At 39.0% G+C, this 23,370-nt stretch overlaps 1 pseudogene and 1 gene segment (V, D, J or C); one reads left to right on the top strand and one right to left on the bottom strand.

Annotated features, from left to right (window-relative positions):
• Positions 1–1,259: 1,259 nt before the first annotated feature.
• LOC308643391 (heterogeneous nuclear ribonucleoprotein A1-like 2) lies at positions 1,260–3,231 on the top strand (annotated as a pseudogene). Its single transcript has 2 exons — positions 1,260–1,270; positions 2,270–3,231. The product of its transcript is annotated as a heterogeneous nuclear ribonucleoprotein A1-like 2 (transcript).
• Positions 3,232–19,231: 16,000 nt separating this feature from the next.
• On the bottom strand, positions 19,232–19,724 carry LOC308643392 (immunoglobulin lambda variable 9-49-like). The segment is given in 2 exons: positions 19,679–19,724; positions 19,232–19,557 (listed from the first exon to the last, which is right to left on the bottom strand).
• Positions 19,725–23,370: the final 3,646 nt, after the last annotated feature.

A 23,370-nucleotide genomic window follows, 5' to 3' on the forward strand; every position in this document is an offset into this window, starting at 1 on the left:
GGGGATCTGAGCCCGTGAGGATAGACTCAGGACAGACATCTGCCATGGGGCATAGAGGTCTGTCCCTACCTGGGCAGTGAGCAAGCATCATAAGAAGGAGAAGCTTCCTGACCATGTTGGACAGTTTCCTCAGTTCCAGAGCTGGTTTGGGCTGCCCTCAGCCTTTCTTATCTCTCTCCACTGGACTTAAGATGGAGCTGCTCATGCAAATATTTCTCCACCTACTGCCCCCTCACTGGCTGCACTTCTTTGAGCCTGGATTGACTCAAGACAAAGTGTGGATGGTGGTGATGATTTTATTTGCTAATGGGCAGAACCTGGGAGGAAGCAGTGCTCGGACTGTGCAGAAGAGCCAAGTTGCTGAGTCTACCTTAGTGACACAGGGTTCACTCCTCTGCCCACCCCTGTTCATATGTACAATTTTCTTGGGATTTCTCAATCTGTGAACATACTTTTAAGGGTCCACCAAAAGTGTTCCATGATCTCCTGAAAATTACATGTAGAAGTTAGACTTCTCTTCAGTATGGACTCTGCCTTTTTACCTTTTCATTTGAATCCTAGAAATACTGATGGAAATATTTCTTTGTCAAGTACTGTGCTCAGATTAATATCACGACTGCATGTGGTAATTTGGGTATCTGTTTTTTCCATCAAAAATTCACCAGGAATCAGTAATTGAATATGAAAATATCATGAAAAACAAGCATTGAGCTAGATATTCTCACTGCTTGATATAATTAAGGAAACTCAAGCCAGAGGATCATAATAAATCTTTCTTTTATGTCCTCTCCTTATGTCCATCCTTCCAGGATGTAAGTTGGTTGAGTTTGGTAAATCACTTGCCAAAAGACACACTAAGCACCCCAAGTTAGAGTTTTAGATAAACCTGATCAAATGAATGACTTTTCTAAAAAAATACTGGTCCATTGGGCTAAGGGTAAATTTTGGGATATTTATGTATAATTGAAATGACTACAAGTTAGAAGGCATAAACCAACTAAAATTACTTATCTTCCATTTGCAGAGGTCCATAGAGTGACAGGGATCTCCCTGGGCTAACTTCAGGGTGGTGTCAGGGTTGTGCTATAGGGTAAAAACTGTCTTCTTTCATTTTCCAAATTCTAGGGTCACCCACATTCCTTGGCTGGACATCACTGCCTCCATCTTCAAAGCCAGAAATCCTGAATAGATAAATTTTCATAAGATACCACACTAGTTGCTTTATCTTTCTCTTCTACTCCAGGGACCCTCATGATCCCATGGTTTCCAGGTAAATTCCAGGATTATCTCATATAGTTAATGTGAGCTGATAATTAAAATTAATTCTATGACTAATTTAGTATCACTTTATCATACACCCTAGCTTATTCATAGAATCCAAGGGTTATTGTGTGCACAACTTTGTGGTCCATTGTTAGCTAACCACACAGATCTTGCCACTGAACCTTGTAACCATTTATGCATACTCATTGAAAATATAATAAGGCATCACCAAAAAGTAACAAGCATATGAATTTGTTTTTTGTGTGCTTTTATATTGCACATATATGATCTTCATAGAACATTTTATAATTTATAATTATATAAGATTTATACTATGATTTCATTATTATGTACCTCAGAATGCCAGTAAGAATGTCCTGTGAACATACATCATGCATTTGATATTCTAGTTTGTGACTTTTCAGCACCATCTCTAATACAGAGTAGGGTTATCTTTCTTTTCTGTGTGGCCTAATAGCACTGAGTGAATCTTAGAGCTGTCATGCCATGCACTACACAATGACTAGTTTATCCTCAGTTTCAGAGATGTGCAGAACATATGTGTACTTGTTCAGGCATTTGCGTTCTAGGCAAATGCCTGAGGACCCAAGAACCCTGATATTTTTCATGAGGCTGAGTCACATAGTACCATTGAATGTAGGATCTAGGGCTGGGGATGTGGCTCAAGCGGTAGCGCGCTCGCCTGGCATGCGTGCGGCCCGGGTTCGATCCTCAGCACCACATACAAACAAAGATGTTGTGTCCGCTGAGAACTAAAAAATAAATATTAAAAATTCTCTCTCTCTCCCCTCTCTCTCCTCTCTCACTCTCTCTTTAAAAAAAAAAAAAGAATGTAGGATCTACTGGACTAAAGCTGCTAATCCTGGAGTAGATGAGTCTGGCAGATGGTTCAGGAGATGCAGAGATAGAGTGCAGTTGACTCTGGATACATTTGTTAGCTTACTCCTTTCTGCCCATGGATGCCACAGAGAAAGCATCGTTAAAGTCTATCTTCCTGCTGCCGTCTGTCTAAATCAGAGTCCCCTAAAGAGTCTGAACAGCTGCAGAAGCTATTCATTGGAGGGCTGAGCTTTGAAACAACTGATGAGAGTCTGAGAAGCCATTTTGAGCAATGGGGAACACTCACAGACTCTGTGGTAATCCAAGCACTCCAGAGGCTTTGGGTTTGTCACTTATGCCACTGTGGAGGAAGTGGATGCAGCCATGAATGCAAGACCACACAAAGTGGATGGAAGAGTTGTGGAACCAAAAAGAGCTGTCTCACAAGAAGATTATCAAAGAACAGGGGCCCACTTAAGTGTGAAAAAGATCTTTGTTGGTGGCATTAAAGAAGACAATGAAGAACATCACCTACAAGATTATTTTGAACAGTATGGGAAAATTGAAGTTATTGAAATCATGACTGACCGAGGCAGTGGAAAGAAAAGGGGCTTTGCTTTTGTAACTTTTGATGACCATGACTCTGTGGATAAGATTGTCATTCAGAAATACCATACTGTGAATGGCCACAACTGTGAAGTGAGGAAAGCCCTGTCAAAGCAAGAGATGGCCTGTGCCTCATCTAGCCAAAGAGGTCGAAGTGGTTCTGGAAACTTGGGTGGTGGTCATGAAGGTGGTTTTGGTGGAAATGACAATTTTGGTCATGGAGGGAACTTCAGTGGTCGTGGTGACTTTGGTGGCAGTCGTGGTGGTGGATATGGTGACAGCAGGGATGGCTACAATTTGGTAATGATGGAAGCAATTTTGGAGGTGGTCGAAGCTACAATGATTTTGGCAGTTACAACAATCAGTCATCAAATTTGGGACCCATGAAGGTTGGAAACTTTGGAGGCAGAAGCTCTGGACCTTTACGGTGGTGGAGGCCAATATTTTGCCAAACCACGAAACCAAGGTGGCTATGGCGGTTCCAGCAGAAGCAGTAGCTATGGCAGTAGCAGAAGGTTTTAATACTGCCAGGAAACAAAGCTTAGCAGGAGAGGAGAGCCAGAGAACTGACAGGGAAGCTACAGGTTACAACAGATTTGTAAACTCAGCCAAGCACAGTGGTGGCAGGGCCTAGCTGCTACAAAGAAGACATGGTTTATACAATACTCATGTGTATGGGCAAAAAAACTTGAGGACTGTATTTGTGACTAATTGTATAACAGGTTATTTTAGTTTCTGTTCTGTGGAAAGTGTAAAGCATTCCAACAAAGGGTTTAATGTAGACTTTTTTTTGCACCCATGCTGTTGATTGCTAAATGTAATAGTCTGAGCATGATGCTGAATAAATGTGTCTTTAAAAAAAAAAAGGGTGCAGTTGACTCAATACAACCTTGAAAGGAAATATCCAAACACAGTTAGGAATAGGGGATGAGGTAAGGGGAGGAGAAAAATTTCTCTTTATTCTGAGACTGAGTGGTTGATTTCAACTAAGAATTGAGACTTGCTAAAGACTGATATCAACCAGAGCAGTAATGAGGAGCTGCAGGAAGACTTCTGTTCATAGTGGACACAGTCTTTGATTGTCAAATTGGGGCTGGGCTGCTGTAGGTATCCTTTAATTGTTCACCCTATGCTAGAGAACTGTTCATGTAGCTGTGTCTCCATAATGGTTGCCCCAGCCTCTTCTGAGCCCTGATGTTGGAGTGTAGCACACAGTGCAGAGTAAGAAGGAATGAACTTGCTTTCCTCCTGGGTTAACCCTGGCAGGAAGCATTTGATGAGATGAGACAAAATCCTCTGCTCCAGGGACTCAGTCAAGCCAGACAGAACACAACTGCTGAGTCCCCATCAGTGAACAGAGGGTCTATAAGCAAAATTAAGGCTCCTTTGAGTCAATGGTCTTAACTGAACAGTTGTGTCAGGCAACAAGGCAGTCCTACAAGACTCTCTAGTGGTGACAGAACACATAAGGACACTACTGAAATACAGAAGATAATTAGAAACTATTTTGAAAATTTGTGCTCCAATAAAATAGAAAATCTCAAAGACATTCACAAATTTCTAGAGACATATAATCTATCCAAACTGTACCAGAAGGTCAGACACATTTATTTATTTATTTATTTATTTAAACATCAGAAATTTATTAGTTGCTCAAAACATTACATTGATCTTGACATATCATATATTGTTGAGGGCCACAGCCGAGTCAGGATGACACATGGCATTTTTGCCAGAAGTAGTGGTTGAGAGGTGATGCTAGCGAGCCATTAAGATGATGACTTTTGGGTTCTGGCGGAGTTCCCGTTGAGTTCCGCTTGAGCTCTTGCGGGGATTCCCAGAGAGTTCCCATTGGTTGGGGAGGTGCCAGAGGGGGGATATTTCTGGTTGCTGGTTCTTGGAGGAGCCGCGTGGTGTTCGGGGGAGTTCCCGGGAGCGTGTGTGGAGTGTGCTGGTGGAATTCAGAAATAAAGTTTGTTCCTGCTTCAGTGGCTTGTGATTGTGCCCAGCCAGACTGCGGCAATATATCAAACATTTACTTCAAATGGGGTATGAATTCTTATTATTCCCACATGTACAGATTGCAGGATCTCATTGATTATACAGCCACGTTTATACATACTGTCATACTAGTGTCTGTTGTATTCTGCTGCCCTTCCTATGCCCTTCCTATCCCCCCCTCCCCTCCTCTCCCCTCCCCTCCTCTCCCCTCCCCTCCCTCTACCCCATCTACCGTAACTCATTTCCCTCTCTCTCTCTTATTTTTTTCCTCCCCTTCACCTCACATCCTCTTATATGTATTTTTGTATAACAATGCGGGTCTCCTTCCATCTTCCATGCAATTCCCCCTCTCTTGCCCATTCCCTCCCACCTCTTGTTCCTGTTTGATGGTAATCTTCTTCTCATGCTCTTCCTCCCTGCTCTGTTTTGAGTCACCCCCCTTAAATCAAAGAAGACATTCAGCATTTGTTTTTAAGGGATTGGCTGACTTCACTTAGCATAATCTGCTCTAATGCCATCCACTTCCCTGCAAATGCCATGATTTTGTTATTTTTTAGTGCTGAGTAATATTCCATTGTGTATATATGCCACATTTTTTTTTTATCCATTCATCTATTGCAGGGCATCTGGGTTGGTTCCACAGTCTAGCTATTGTGTATTGTGCTGCTATGAACATTGATGACCCGGTATCCCTGTAGTATGCACTTTTTAGGTCTTTTGGGAATAGTCCGAGAAGGGAATAGCTGGGTCAAATGGTGGTTTCATTACCAGCTTTCCAAAGAATCTCCATACTGATTTCCAAATTGGCCACACCAATTTGCAGTCCCACCAGCAATGTACAAGTGTACCCTTTTCCCCACATCCTCGCCAGCACTTGTAGTTTGACTTCATAATGGCTGCCTTTCTTACTGGGGTGAGATGGTACCTTAGAGTGGTTTTAATTTGCATTTCTCTGATTGATAGAGATGGTGAGCATTTTTTCATGTATTTGTTGATTGATTGTATATCTTTCTCTGGACAGACACAATTTAAATAGATCAATTTTAAGTAATGAATTAGAAGATGACATTAAGAGCCTACCAAAAATAAAAAGCCCAGGACACATGGATTATCACCTGAGTTCTTCAAGGACTCCAAAGAAGATTTAGCACCAGTACTCCTCAAACAATTCTATTAAGTAGAAAAGGAGAGAACCCTTCCAAACTAATTCTGTGAGGCTAGGCTCACCTGAAACCAACAGGAGACAAAGACACAACAAGAAATACCAATATCACTGATGAACATAGATCAAAAGTTCTCCACAAAATTCTGGCAAATCACATACTCAAACAAATTAAAAAGATAGTGTACCATGATTAATTGGGGTTCACCATAGGGATGCAATTTTGGTTCAACCTACAGAAATGAGTAAATAAATTCAATAACCTTAAGACAAGAATCATATGATCATCTCAATAGATGTAGAAAAAGCATTTGAAAAAATACAGCACCTTTTTTTGAAACTGATAACATTATATTTTTATTGAGTATGAATTAAACATTAAAAAACAATCTTTAAAATACAGATATCTTGAATTTGGTCAGCATGTTTTAATGTGGACCATGTGATTTTTTTTAAAGCACCTTTTTATGTGCAAAACACGAGAATAGGTAGGGATAGTAAAAACATACTTCAACATGGTAAAACCTATTTATGCTAAATCAAGAAAAACATCATTTTAAATGGGAAATACTGAAAGAATCCCTTCTAAACTCTAGAACAAGATAAGGATGCCCTCTACCATCACTTCTATTCAGCATATTCATGGAAACTGTAGCCAGAGCAATTAGACAAATGAAAGAAATTAAAGGGATACAAATAGGAAAAGAACTACTCAAGTTATCACTATTTGCCATGGTCATGGATTTTATATTTAGAAGATCCAAAAAATTCCACCAAGATAAATTCTAGAATTAACTAATGTATTCAGCAAAGTAGCAGAGTATAAAAATCAAATGTATTCCTACACATCAGTGATGAATACACTGAAAGAGAAATTAGGAAAACTACGCTATTAATTGTAGCATTAAAAAAAATACTTGGGGAATCAATCTAAGAAAGAGGTCAAATACGTCTATAATGAAAACACTAAATAAAGGTTCTCCTCAATAAATTGAAGAGAACCTTAGAATCTGGAAAAATCTCCCATATGCATGATTATATATTGTCAAAATGGCCATACTATCAAATGGTTATATAGATTTTGTGATATTCCTATGAAAATCCCAATGACATTCTTCAAAGAACTACAAAGAGCAATCATGAAATTCCTTTGGAACAATAGGAGACTCAGAATAGCCAAAGAAATCCTTAGCAAGAAGAGTAAAGCAGAAAGCAAAACAATACCAGACCTTAAACTATACTGCAGAGCCCTAGTAACAAAAATGGCATGGGGGCTGGGGATGTAGCTCAGTTGGTAGCGTGCTTTCCTTGCATGCACAAGGGCCTGGGTTTAATCCTCAGCATTACTAAAAACAAAACAAAACAAAACAAAAAAAAAACAATACAAAACAAACCAAAACAACAACAACAACAACAACAACAACAAAACCCAGCATGGTATTGGCACCAAAACACACCTGTGGACCCATGGTACAGAATAGAAGACACAGAATCAAACCCACATAAATACAGTTATCTCATACTAGACAAAACACCAAAAGTATGCATTGGAGAAAAGATATCCTCTACAATAAATGGTGTTAGGAAAAGTAGAAATCCTTATGTAGCAAAGTGATATTAAACGTCTATTAAACTCCTATCTCTCACCCTGCAAAATACTCAACTCAAATTGGATTACAGACTTAGGCACTAGAACAGAGACCCTGCACCTAATAGAAGAAAAAGTAGGCCCAAATCTTCATCATGTCAGCTAATACCTGACTTCCTTAACAATATTTCTAAAGCACAATAAATAAAGTCAAGAATCAATAAATGGAAATTGATTCAAAATAATTTTTTTGTAGCAAAAGAAACAATGAATGACATGAAGAGAGAGCCAAAAGAGTCAAAAGGATGAGAGAAAATCTTTACCACATGCAGAACAGATGGAGCATTAATCTCCATGATATATAAAGAACTCAAAAAATTTAACACCAAAAACTACACCACCAACAACAAATAACTCAGTTGATAAATGGAATTAGCAGACACCTTCACTGAAGAAGAAATACAATCGATCAACAAATATATGAAAAATGTTCAATATATCTAGCAATTAGAGCAATACAAATCAAAAGTTCTCTGAGATTTCATCTCACTCCAGTCAGAAGAGCAATTACCAAAAATTCAACTGCTGGTGAGTAAGTGCTGGAGAAAAAGATACATTGATTCATTGCTGGTGGGATTGTAAAATCATGCAGCCACTTTGAAAAGCAGTATGAGATTCTTTAGAAAACCTAGAATAAAACCACCAGTTAATCCACCTATCCCACTCCTGAGTTGATACACAAATGACTTAAAATAAGTAAACAATAGGAATGAAGTCACCTCAATGTTTATAGCAGCTCAATTCTCAATAGCTGAACAGTGGAACCAACCCAGATGCCCTTGGATAGATGAATGGATAAAGAAAATGTGGTATATATACACAATGGAATATTACTCAACCTTAAAGAAGAAAGAAATCATGGCATGTACAGGTAAATGAATGGAACTAGAGAATATCATGCTAAGCAAAGTAAGCCAATTCCAAAAAACCAAAGGCCAAATAGTTTCTCTGATAAATGGATGTTGGACTTATATGAACATTATTACCCTAGTACAGCTCTAATTGCAAAAATGGTGAGAGTCTACATCATGTATAACCACAGAACTAAAAAGTCATGTTCCATTTGTGTAAAAAATAAAATTAAATTTAAAAAAATTAATGAAAGTGACGAATTCAAACTAAAAAGCTTCAGCAAAGGAAACAATAACATGAAGAGAAAACCTACAGAATAGGACAGAACAGCATTAATCTACAGGATATATAAAGAACTCAAAAACTCCACATCAAAAAAGACATAAAAAAATTCCAAATCCAACAACAACACAACCCAAATTACCCAACCAATAAATGGGCTAAGGATCTATAAAGACATTGTAGTAATTCTTATGTGTTTTTTGTTAGTTTTGTGATTCAACAGGTTTCACAATGCATGTATGTGTTTCTGTAGGTCATAAAGGAATACATACTATATAAATTTGGCAGGTGGTCTTTTTGTTAGCTAAGAGCAAGAAAAAAACACAGTTTCTGAAAAAACAAAGACTGGTGTCACTAATGTGAAAAATTGGTGGTCCACAATTTTAAACAGTAAAAACTCCTGCAGAATGGAAGAGAGAGACATGAAACTGGGAAATAAATTACAGTCAGTGCTAGTTAATTTAGGAAAGGGGGGAAAAATTCCAATTTCAAGTAGTTTGTCCAATTATTATTATTATCAAAGTATTCCATATGATGCAGCTTTAGCCATTTTGTCACACATGCTTGCTAGCATGTGTATTAGAATTAGTTCAATTTAATCTGGATATACTTCTGTTATTAAGGTCTGAGAAAGGAATGATCATATTAAATAATGAAAGTCCAAATACAAGGTGGGCCAAAATACAGGCAGTGGGGCAGGAATGTGTGTATTGTTCAAGGGATTCAAGCAGGGATAAAACCTATATACAAGCATGTGTGTAGCTCAAATAAAATACAAAGGGACTATTTCTTGTCATGACTGCTTGTTGGCTTCCTCTTCCTATGCATTCCCTGTGCCACTTTGTACATGGAATGAACTAGGATCACGGCCACACAAATGACCATAATATCTGTCATCACTGATATGATCTTCAAAGAACATTTCTCTCTTTTTGAAAAAGACCATTGCTGAAAACAACAAATTTGATCCTGCCTGATGTTGTGTCCTACCTGTTTCAGCTCTAGCTGTTCAGAACTCTTGTAATCCACTGTTAAGATTTTTCTCAGCTCTCCTTGAAGTATTCACATCATAAATAACAGGACAATTGAAAGAATCTCAAACAAGTCATGTTCTTCTTTGGGCAAATTATAGTTGGTCAGGATTTTGATTAAATTGCCAAAGTCCTAACCACTGAGAAATGATTATCAATTAACGCCTTCATAGAGGACCACTCTGAAAGTCACAAGAAGTTCTGCAAAGTACTGCATCTTTCCTCCTTATGTTTTTTGAACTGGATACCAGATGATGTTAGCAGCTGTGCAGATTTGGGTGCATACATGTCCTCCATCAAATTAAATGTAAAATGAAACTGTCAGAGTGAAGTTCCAGGAAAGCATTCTCATTGTTCATTCATAAATTCAGTCCTAGCTCAATTATCAAGTTTACATGACGCTGTAATAGTTGGTTTATTTTGGCATTATATCTGAAAACTTCAGTCGGTCTTGCACCCACACCTGAAAACTTGGTTTCCACAGCAACATAATTATATTTTTGAATAATGATGAATCTTCTCATCTCTTCATCCAGTTACAAGCCTAAAATTCTCAAATTCTTTGGCTCTGATCTACAGTTGCTGCTGGCACAGTGAAGGTACTAGGGAATCTAGATACTGATTATCAAAATGTTATATTTCATTGAAGATTTGTTTCAGAAAAAAATTTAAACCTTATTTGTTTATTTGTTTCTCTGAGCTCAGGCTCCTCCTCCTTACCACAGAGGCAGCACCCAATACCTCCAGCAGGCCCCGTAGATACCCTGTACAACAACTGGGAAAAGGGAGCCAGAGCTTGGCCTCACCATGCTGCACCACAGCTTTCACCATGATTATGCTTCTGGATGAGAGAATATTGGTGGAAAATATGATTGGAAAGATGGAAAAGTAATGGAAAACTCATGTCTGCTACTGTATAGTTCCATGTAACATATTATCTTTTTCCAAAAGAACAAGTTTTTGTGTCAGATATAATGGATCTAGACATGTACAAAGGAAAGCAGTGATGTGTGTCCAGGGAAATTCAGGAGGGCCTTCTTTCTATGACTTCAGAATCATCTTCTTCATGGAATTCAGAACCCAGATGGTAGAGGTCATTACATAGTGGGAAAAAAATCTACATTTAAAAACAAATCTGAAGATAGCTAACTACAAATATGAGTAGGAAGAATGTGGATTGACCCACCTGATAGGACAGAAAGACCATCCAGGACTCAGCCATTTTGGGGTCTGACTGATCTCTGGGGTGGGCACAGATGCAGCCCCTTCTCCTCTCTCTTGCCACTGCAGGATGGAGAAGATGTCCTTTGTGCCACCTGTGAATGGAAGAATAAAGTGTGATCACACTAAGATCAAGTGGATCCTGAGATTTCTTTCAAAGGAGCCACATCTGAAAAAAGGCTGCATTCTGGTTTTATGGGGATGTGGGCCTGGATAGGACAGAGAACCCAGAATCCAAAGTGTCCAGAGTAGTCTAAACCTAGAAGAAAGTGTGTGTGTGTGTGTGTGTGTGTGTGTGCGCGTGTGTGTGATAGAAACACAGAGAATGAATAAATATGTCTGTGTTCCCTTAGGAAGTCAATTTCACACTCTGAGCAAGAATATGAGTTCCAGTGACCCTGGTCCTTCTCATAGCTCTGCACACTCTGAGATCTGGCTCTCCTTGCAAAGCAGTCCCTGGTGATGATGCTCTGTAAAATCCTCCAGGCTTCTAAAGCCTGCAGCTAAAGATGATCCAGTGTTTAGAAGCCTGTTTCCTTTGGAGCAGGGTTTATTTTAAGGGTAGACTAGATCTTTGGACCCAGATAGCCATGTGCTATAAATTCCACGTAGAGAACACACCTTGTGGAGTGAGGGATAACTTTCCTCATCCTAAGTGCAGGTGTGGGATGCAGGTACAAAACCTAGAGGTGCAGGATCCTCAGGGCTTAGAAGATCAGGACCCTCAGGGCTTTGAAGCTCAGGACAGGTGTTCAACATAGATTCTTTATATTCCTATACCCTGCCTGAAATTTAAAAACCATGACCTACTGTAGCCCTGGAGTCCTCAGATGTATCTTGGGAGTAAGAGAGAGATTTTTTACTTTTATTCTGCAAGATCTCAGAGACCTCAGAAAAAGAATTTCAGTGGCTGGGATTCTGTTCTGGGAGGTCTTAGCAAACATAGATTTGGGGGCTGGAGAAGAATAATGGCATAGATGAGAGATGCTTCCCTGTTGATAGGATTAAGACTCAATTTACTCCTTTGAGTAAATTGTCCTTACCAAGCAGCTGTATAGGCCTTGTATAGGCCATTGGTGTACACAGAGGGAGACAATAGGAAAATTACAAAAAAGGGATAAGGATTAAAAGAAGAAAAAAATGAATAGCTTCTACATGTATACCCTCAATAGCTGAATTAAAATACCATTTGTAGGAAAGAATTTAATTATATTGCCATATTAAAGAAAATATTGAGGTTAGAGGTAAGAGAAATTCAGGGATGTGACAACAATTAGAATAAGATTTTAAGGTTTCCATGGTGGTCTGAATCTTGGTGACCCTGTGCCCTAGAGATTGACATTGGAGGATGGAAACTGCACCAGAAACATTTCATGTGTCTCTAATACCTAGTGGTGAAATTGATGTAGACCTGACACTGCCAGAGAGAGGCCTGATGGAGGAAAGGACAGAGGAGAGACAGGAGGAGGTCTGAGGGATGACAACAGTGAGAGAATAATGAGGTGTGTCCACTGGACTGGTGAGTTGGTTCAGAGAGTGGAAAATGTGTGACTAGGGTAAGGGTCACAGCATTAGGCTTTGATAGAATACTAGTAGGACAAGGTTCTCACTTTATGTAATATGCTGATGAAACTACTTTATGAATGAACGTATCGGTACTAATTTGTGGTTTTAGTTGCTGACTGTATATCTATTCTTGTTTCTTCATTGCAGAGACTATAGTGATATGCCTTTAGGATCTGTTTGCTCATTCATTTTGTCCTTCCTGAGATGTCCTGTTGTGTGTTAGGTTACAGGTATAACCTATATATTTCTATCTGATGTTCTTGGATGTTTCCTGCTACCGAGGAGTCTATGCTACAGGCACCTCCACAGAAGCTTCTCATTGAAGAGAGAAAGGGTAAAGGTCTGGGGACCCATGGGTTTTGAATCATTTACTCATTATCTGAAACACTATGAGAAAGGATAGCTCCTTCTGCTGTCATGAGCTATGGCACAGTAATAATCAGCCCCATTCTCTGGCTACAGCCCCCAAATGAGCAAATTCCCTGCCTTGGGTATTGTATTTTTGAATCCAGAGAAGCAGCTGGGAAACTCAGGTCCCTAATTCTTAACTGAGTCTGAATAGTAGCTGGGAAGATACTGGGGAGAGTTCCCAGGTTTCTGCTGGTACCAGGCATTCCAGTAGTCTTCAACAATGAAGCCAATGCTCAGGGAGCAGGTGAGTCTGACAGATGCTCTTGGAGTTCAGTGGGGAAGAGGGGCTGCTGAGTCAGCACAGGCTGGGAGAGAGAACCTGCCAACAAAGATAAAATTGGTGTTAGACCAGAGCCCAGATTTAAGTTATTTGGAGTCTGAACCTGACAGATGGAACTAACAGAGAAGCTGATTGAGGACTAAGAAGCATGCCCCTATCTGAGCAGTGAAAAAGCAGCAACAGGAAAAAAGGAGTCCAGGCCATGGTGGCCACAGACCCCTGAGTTCTACATTGGAACCTGTGAGCCCCAAATCTTCTTCTTCTTTTTTTCCCACCCTCTGGAGAGGTAAACGTTGTTCATGCAAATGTGTTTCCATTATGACTTCTACAGCCTTACCATGTGCCACAGTGCTAGAGCTCAGCTCACATTGTAGCTTCAGGAAGATGCCCCTTGGAGGAATCCTGGGAGGAATCATCAGCTAAAAATGTGCCAAGGTCCTTATTCAGGGACTCTGCCAGAATTTCCAACTGTGAGGGCTCCTTTGAGTAAATTGTCCTTACCAAGCAGCTGTATAGAGACAATAGGCACTTCCAAGGTGTACCCTGAAGGTCACAGGACTCACAGCTTCCCTTGGCCCAGAGACATCAGAGCCTAGCTGGTCTCTGCAGCTCACCAGGTCTGTACACACAAGTGTGGCCTGAGTCCTAGATACTTTGCTACCAATTAATTGAGTGTAAATACTGTATTTTGTCATTTCAAGAAGTTGTCCATCATGAGGATGTATAATCATACAATTAAGTGACAAAATAAAGTGTTAGCAACTTATTGAAGACGTTGTAAAAATGATATTCACTTATTGATAAATAATTTAGAAGAAGTACACATACTTGATTCTTCACCTATTCAGAATTAGTAGTTGGATTCTCACTATTAAAATGTAAAATGATGTGTACTTTGAAGTATATTTTAATAAGTTTAATTATGTTACAATTATAATTATATTATAATTAAACTGTACTAAGTAGTTTAATTTAATGTAATAGTTTTAGTATTTCATACACTGACAGAAGCATAAGTGAACAGAATGGTTATAGTTGGTGTGCTCTTCCCATGCCATACTTTACAGAATGAGTTCCAGTCTAGCACATAACTTTTCTGGCCATCAATTATTTCCTTTCTTTAAGTACTTCATTTACTGCAGAAGCAGCTCTTCATTTGCAACAAGCCCCAAAGTCCCTCATTCTGTATGCAAAAGTTCTCACCTCGGAATCATTTGTGGAAGTGTGGGTTGAGGTCTTGAATGTTGCAGTTTTGGGAAGTCCCATGATGGATTTTGACCTGTGGATTTGACATTTGTTAATGAATATCTCATCAGCTCTTAGTTTATATAGATGTTGCTAGAAAGTCATACAACTCACCCTGCTCTGCAATGCATTTGCCCAAGGAGTCAATCTTCTGTGCTCAGAATTTTTACCACCTGCTTCTGTGCTTTTTTATTTTACTCAGGAATTGGTGAGTGATCATGTGCTTCTGTACGGTCTTCTCATAAACCCATGGAATCCAGTCCATCCTACTAGGTCAATTTCCCCTCACTCAAGGCCAGGTTCCTTGCCTCTTGCTAAACCTAACATCAAATTTCTCATTTGACACTTTGTCTTTAATCAATTTAGTCTCTCAACTATAAATGTTTAGAAATGAGCATCAATCATGATCTTTGCCTAAGTCCTCCTTTTTTTTCTGTGTTTCCACCTCTGGTGAATTCAAAAGGTCAATCTGAGGACACAGAGAGAAACCCACATAAATCTGGTTATCTCATACTAGACAAGGGTGCCAAAATCATTCACTGGGGAAAAATAGCCTATTCAACAGATGGTGCTGGCAAGACTGAAAATCCATATATAGCAAAATGAAATTAAATCTCTAAGTCTCACCCTGCACAAAAATCACCTCAAAGTAGATCAAAGATTTTGGCATTAGAATAGAGACCCTTCACTTACTAGAAGAAAAAATAGGCCCAAATCTTTACCACATCAGCTTAGGATCTGACTTCCTTAACAAGACTCCTAAAGCTCAAGAAGGAAAATCAAGAATCAGTAAATGTAATGGATTCAAATTCAAAAGCTTCTTCTCGGAAAAGGAAACAATTAATAATGTGAGGAGAGAGCCTACATACTGGGAGAAAATCTTTACCACATGCACTTCTGATAAAGCATTAATCTCTAAGATATATAAAGAGATCAAAAAACTTAACACCATAATAACAAATAACCCAATCAATAAATGGGCTAAGAAACTGTACCCACACTTCACAGAATGAATATAATTGATCAATAAATGTATGAAAAGGTGTTCAATGTCTCTAGCAATTAAAGAAATGCAAATCAAATTTCATCTCACTCCTATCAGAATGGTAATAATAAAGAACACAGGCAACAATAAATATTGGCTAGGATGCTGATGGGAATGCCAATTGGTGCAACCACAATGGAAAGCAGTATGATGATTCCTCAGAAAGCTGGGAATGGAACCATAATTTTACCCTGCTACCCCACTCCTTGGTTTACACCCAAAGGACTTAAAGTCAGGATACATAGCAACAGCCACATCAATGTTTATAGCAGCTCAATTCACAATAGCTAGACTATAGAACCAACCTAGGTATCCCTCAATAGATGAATGGATGAAGAAAGCATGGTATATATATTCAATGGAATATTACTCAGCTCTAAATAAGAGTGAAATTATGGCAGTTGCCAGTAAAGGGTTGGAGTTGGAGAATATCATGCTAAGCGAAATAAGCCAATCTCATAAACCAAAGGTCGGATGTTTTCTCTAATATGCAGATGATAATTCACAATAAGGTGTGTGTGGGGGCAGTACGAAAGAATAATGTTATCTTAGATTAGGTAGAGGGAAGTGGTGGGAGAGGAGGGGAGAGGATGTGGGGATAGGAAAGATAGTAGAAGAAAACAGACATTATTACTGTATGTATATATGTGATAACATGACCAATATGATTCTGAACATGTACACTCAGGAAAATGAAATTATATCCCATCTATGTATGACATATCTAAATGCATAAATGTATTCTAAAATACTGTCATATATAACTAATTAAAACAACATCAACAAAAAACTAAAACAAAATGATCAATCTGGATACTCGTGCAGTTTTTGCTTGTTGTTAGGCTGTATTCTGGGGTCTGTATATACAGAAGTGCCAAAACAAAACAAAATTTCTCTTCTGAACAAATATAGTTTCTAGTGGAGAAACACACAGTGAGCAGAGTCCTTGTGATTTGTCCTCATATGGCTGATAACACCTGACCATGCTCACCCTGGGCTTCTGGAGCCCACTTCTGACTGCTGAGGGTCCTTTTTCTTCCACAAGACATCAGGACTGAACATCCCCACATACTGTGCATAAGCTTTCCTCACGAGTACCTCCCTGTACTGTCCTGGTGCACTGCCCACCTAAGTCATGCAGAGACCCTGGCTAGCTGTTCTCTACTTTCTTTCTTCTTTATCCTCTCTCTCTCTCTCTCTCTCTCTCTCTCTCTCTCTCTCTCTCTCTCTCTTTCTCTGTCTCTGTCTCTCTCTTTTAAAATTACGTACAGAGTATTCAGAAGGATATTTCCTTTACATGTGTATGATAAAAGCATTTTCTACCTAAATAAACTCCTGTAGATTATTTTCTACATCAAGATAAAATGAACATTAATTTCCCATTTAAAATCTCATTGTGTTTCTTCCCAGCCACCCTACCTCAACTCCTCCTCCTATACCCTGAACACAACCACTAGTAGATTCTACTTGCAAAGAGGATTCTTATTCCTGGACCATAGGTCCATGTTGTCTCTGAGTCCTTCTGGTCCTTCTGGTCCTTTTGCCCCTACCTCACTATCTTTACTGATGACCAAGCTCCACATCATCTACTAGAGAAGTTCTTACCATCATGAGTTGGGTGGACTTTTGCTTTCATGATAATACTGTATGAGGAAATTTCTAAAACTAAAACTTTAATTAGTTTTTTCAATATTTACATAACTAAAATTTAAACATAGAAATTCATAGCAAAAAATAAGGGGATGATTCCACGTATTATTTTCATATTCAATTGACTGTAAAAATTTATACTTGATGTGACTATTGCATATTTTATCATTTTCTTTAACTGACTAATATTCTAACATTGAAAGAGAAGAGTATTACTTTGATTGTGATCAATTACCAGAATCAACAATATAGATTTTAATGCATTTGAGTACGACATACACTTGTATCATGAACAACATTGAGAATTATCTCACCAGATATCCTGAAAAACTATTTATTAAGAGAGATTAACTTAAAATTTTGATAAGGGAAGTTAGTTCTTCTCAGGTGACTTAAACATCACAGTCAACCTCCTTAGGTTATACCAGATAGCAAAGTACATAATCAAAAATTGACTTTCTAAGTCAAAACTCCAAATTTTTGACATTAACAAGATAAAATTTATTGTCCTATAAATTTCTATAAGACCTTAGTTCTTTGTATAGGAATAAAAGATTATGAGGAAATTAAATTTAATATATGACTCTATGTCTGAGCACAAATGAATACATGCATATTTGCTCACTCCTGGTCTCCTCTGAGCAGTGAGAGAGAGGCATCCTTCACTTGCCATCTTCTTTTCATCCTGGTGAATCTTCACAGATCATGGATCATGACAGCTATTCAGAGCAAGGGGCATGTTCTGTCATGTGTGGCCAAATGTGGTTTAATTAGAGAGAGAAAATGTGTACATGAAGTGTTAACATAATGAAAAGTGAAGTTTGGCTTTTTTCTGGCTCTAATCTTAGGAATTTCCTCAGGGACCCCATATGAGTTTATGCTCAGGAACTGATTCATGGTCTGTCCCCAGATAGGTTAAGAAAGAAGAATGACCACTCTAGAAAGACCAAGTAGATTACTACAAATTTGGAGCTTTGAGTGCATTCAATCAGAACAATCTCCTCATCTTCATGAATTGGAGGGGGATGGATGTTGAGTTTACTTCAACAGAATTATGTTTAAGAAATAAAGACTCAATAACTACTCTAGATCCTCATTTCCTGAGTGATTATCTATGATGGGTAATCCTATAAATCTATTAGCAGAGTGAGGCAACCTGAATATAAGAATGCTTCAAGTTGTGAAGTACCAGAAGTAGACTTCTCTGTCCCTTTATCTGACTTGATATGATTTGCTTTCTGTATAATAAGACTGTGATCTTCTAAAGAATAGAGCTTTCATTTTGTTCTGTAATTAATTGTTATGAATTTGCAAAACTGAGGTGTTTATGGGAACTCCTCAAGTTGGGGTGAATTGATACTAAGTGCAGTTTGTCTGGAACTCCTGAATGTGACTGGTATCTCAGAAAAGTGAGTATTAACCTGTGATATCTACCTTGATCTAGGTGATTAGCAGCATAAACCTGCTGCAGACTAATTTTTCTGCATGCAAATAAATTCACTGTATGGAGAACAAAGGGGCAACTCCCAAAGGTGCCTCAGTTACAGAGAAGGCTCAAATCCACATCCTGGGTGTTGCACAATTTCTCTCTGTTTCTGGCACTTTCTCCCTCTGACAGAAACAAACACCCTGAGAACTCTGTGTATATGTAAGTGTACGAAGGTGGCAAGGTGGGTGAAGCTCAGATGAACATTGTGTGCCTGTGTTACCCATGTTGGGGTCAAGATCTAGAATTTCAAGGGAAATATTCAAATCCCATCACTATGTGGAATATTCCTAAATGCTGAATATGGACAAAACTAACATAAAACGGTGACAAAAGGAATGTATGATGTACACATCTGTAAACAGCTTTACAATCTCCAAAATAAAATCCATCAGCAGATTCATGACTGGGAACAAACACACATGTCCAAATACACTTAATATTCCAAACACTAATAAGATCATATTTGTATATGGGGGATATTTAATGTGAATTAAATTTATAAAATATCTGGGAAGGTAGAAATTATTAATCAGGGTCAGGAGGCTCCTTCTGAGTCAGGACACTGGGAAGTGAAGTATAACAGGGCCCATCAGCCTGGAGGTTTTTGTCTTTCTTCCCCTCTGCCTGTGTCACTGTGAGTTACACGTAGCTGCTCCCACTGCCATGGCCTGCCCCACAGTGATAGACATTCTCATCCTCTTCCTGGATGTTCTGGATGGTCAGGTACCGATCCAGGCCAGAGCCTGAGCCTGAGAAGCGATCAGGAATCCCATCCCCCTTGGATCCCACAATGCCACTAGTGCTCACTCGCATCACAAACCTGGGGCTCTTCCCTGGGCTTTGCTGGAACCAGTCCACCCAATAACTATTGTAGCCACTGCTCAGGGTGCAGGTGAGTTTGGCTGTTTGTCCCAGGGAGGCAGATGCAGAGGGTGACTGAGTCAGCACAGGTTGGGAGAGGGACCCTGTAAACACAGACACATCACAGTGGAAGTCAGAGCCAGGGTGCATGTGTCTGGGGATCTGAGTCTATGAGGAGAGACACAGGATAGGGGTCTGCCATGGGGCTCAGAAGTCTATCCCTACCTGGGCAGTGAGTGAGCATGATAAAGAGGAGAAGAGTCCCAACCATGTTGGACAGTTTCCTGAGTTCCAGAGCTGGTGTGGGCTGCCCCCAGCCTTTCTTATCCCTCCCCACTGGCCTCAAGGTGGAGCAGCTCATGCAAATGTGCCTCCACCCACTGCCCTTCACTGGCTGATCTTCTTCTGGGCCTGGAATGATGCAAGACAAAGTGTGGAGGGTGGTGATGCTTTTATTTGCCTGATGGGCAGAACCTGGGAGGAAGCAGGTGCTGGGGCTCTGCAGAAGAGCACAATTGCTGAGTCCACCTTAGTGACACAGGATTCACTCCTCTGCTCACCCCTGTTCAAATGTGGAATCCTCTGGGGACATCTCAATCTGTGAACATGCTTCAAGGGTCCCCAAAATGTGTTCCATGATGTCTCCTAAAAATTACTTGTGGAAGTTTAGACTTGTCTTGGGTATGGACTCTGCCTTTTTACCTTTTCATTTGAATCCTAGAAATACTGATGGAGATATTTTTGTTTCAAAAACTGTGCTCAGATCAATATCACTACTGCATGTGGTAATTAGGGTGTTTGTTTTTTCTGCCAAAAATTCACCAGGAATCAATAATCAAATATGAAAAGTGTCATGAAAAAAAACATGAAGCTGAACATTCCCACTGCTTGGGATGAGTTAGGAAAATCAACTTAGATGTTCATAATTAGTGTTTCTTTCATGTTGTCTCATTATGTCCATCATTCCAGGATGCAAGTTGGCTGAGTTGGGTAAGTCACTTGCCCAAATACAGACCCAGCACCCCAAGTTAGAGTTTACATAAATCTGATCAAATGAATGACTTTTCTCATAAATAGTGGTCCATTAGGCTAATGGGAAATTTGGAAATATGTATCTACAATTGAAATGATTACAAGTTAGGAGGCAAGGACTCACACAAATTATTTATCTTTCATTTGCAGAGGTCAGTAGAATTGCAGGGATCTCCCTGGGCTAACTTCAGGATGGTGGCAGGACTATGCTACCTTCTGGAGGCTCTAGGGAGAAAACTGTCTTCTTTCATTTTTCAAATTCTAGGTCACCCACATTCCTTGGCTGGTGGTGACTGCTTCCATCTTAAAAGCCAGAAATCCTGAATGGATATTTTCTCATAATGCATCATACAAGTTGCTTCATCTTTCTCTTCCACCCTAAGAACCCTCATAATCCCACTGTCTCCAGGTAAATTCCAGGAGTATCTCCTTACCCTAATGTGAACTGATTAGTAACATTAATTCCATGACTGATTTATTATCACTTTATCATTCATCCTAGGATATTCATAGACTTTAGAGATTAGTGTGTGCACAACTTTGTGGTCTATTATCAGCTAGCCACACTGCTTTTGTCACAGGAACTTGTAACCATTTATGCATATTCATTGAAAATATAATAAGGCATCACCCAAAAGTCACAAGCATGTGAAGTTGGGATTTGTTGTGCTTTTATATTGCACATATATGATATTCATAGAACATTGAGCAATTTATAATTCTATATGTTTTATACTATGATTTAATTATTATGTGTATTAGAAATCCACTAACATTGTCTTGTGAACATACATCATTCATTTTATATTCTGGTTTGTGACTTTTTAGCACCATGTATAACACAGAGCAAACATTAGAGCTGTCATGTCATGCACTAAATAACAATCAGCTTATCCTAAGGTTGCAGCTCAGAGATGTGCAGAACACATGTGTACTTGTTCAGGCATCTGTGTTCCAGAAAAGTGCCTCGGGACCCCAGAACCCTGATATTTTTCTTGAAGCTGAGTAGCATAGTACTATTGTATGTAGGATCTGGTGACACTAAAGCTACTATTCAAGGAGTAGGTGAAACTGGCAGGTGATTCAGGAGATGCAGAGATGGAGTGCAGTTTACTCAATATAACCATGAAAGGGAACCTGCAAACACAGATAGGAGTAGGGGATGAGATAAGGGGCAGGAGAAAAATTTCTTATGGGTCTGAGATGGAGTGATTGATGTGAACTAAGAATTGAGACCTGCTGAAGACTGATGTTAACAACAGCAATATTGAAGAGGTGCAGGAGGACTCCAGTTCATAGTGGACACAGACTTTGATTGTCACATTGGGACCGGGCTGCTGTAGGTGTCATTTAATTTTTCACCCTCTGCTAGAGGAGGGATATTCACACAGCTCTGTCTCCATCATGGTTGCCCCAGTCTCTCTCAGCCCTGGTGCTTGAGGACAGCACTCAGTACAGAGTGAGAAAAAAATGAATTGCTTTCCTCCTGGGGGAACCCTGGCAGGAAGCACCTGATAAGATGAGACAAAATCCTCTGCTCCAGGGACTCAGTCCAACCAGACAGAACACAGCTGCTGAGTCCTCATCATAGCACAAAGGGTTCACCAGCAAGATTAAAGCTCCTTTGAGTGAATGATCCTAACTGAACAGTTGTGTGGGGACAACAAGGCAGTCCTACAGCATCATCTGGTGGTGACAGAACACATAAGGACACTATTGAAATTCAGAAGATAATTAGAAACTAATTTCAAAATTCATACTCCAATAAAATTTTGAAGACATTCACAAATTTCTCAAGACATATAATCTATCCAAACAGAATCAGGAGGACACACACAATTTAAATAGATAAATTTTAAGCAATGAATTAGAGGACTAGAAGCCATTAAGAGCCTACCAACCAATAAAAGCCCAGAACACATGGAGTTCTACAGGACCTTCAAAGAAGAAATAACACCAATACTCCTCAAGTTATTTTATGAAATCGAAAAAAAGTGAATCCTTTCAAATTCATTCTGTGGGGCTAGTATCACCCTGATACCAATATCAAAGACACAACAAGAAAATACCAATATTTCTGATGAATATAGATGCAAAAATTCTCAATAAACTTCTGGCAAACCACATAGTAAAACAAATCTAAAAGACAGTGATCATGTGGGGTTCATCACAGGGTTGCCATTTTGGTTCAATTTACAGAAACCAATAAGTAAATTCAATAAACCTAAAGATAAGGATCATATAATTATTTTAATAGATGTAGAATAAGTAGGGATAGCAGAAACATACCTCAACATGATATAAGCTGTTTATGTCACACCCAGGGACAATATCATTATAAATGGGAAATACTGAAAGAGTTCACCCTAAAAAACTAGAACAGGACAAGGATCACTTTGATTCAGCATATTCTTGAAAAATATAGCAAAGCAAATTAGACAGATGAAAGAAATTAAAGGGATATGAATAGCTAAAAAACAACTCAACCTATCACTATTTTCCAAGGTCATGATTCTATATTTAGAATACCCAAAAAATTCTACCAGGAAAAATTCTAGAATTAACAAATGAATTCAGCAAAGTAGTAGGATATAAAATCAACACCCATAGTCAAATGTGTTCCTATACATCAGTGATGAATCCACTAAAAGAAAAATTAGAAAAACTACCTCATTCATTATAGCCTCAAAATAAAAAAAAATATATCTGGGGATCAATCTAAAGAAAGAGGTGAAAGACCCCTATAATGAAAACACTAAAGAAACTGAAGACAACCTTAGAAGATGGAAAAATCTTCCATAGGTGTAATTAAATATTATCAAAATGGCCATACTATCAAAAGTGTTATACATATTTTGTGCAATTCCCATGAAAATTCCAATGAC

This window comes from Spermophilus citellus (assembly GCF_964194105.1).
Source record: "Spermophilus citellus genome assembly, chromosome: 3".
NCBI lineage: Eukaryota > Metazoa > Chordata > Mammalia > Rodentia > Sciuridae > Spermophilus > Spermophilus citellus.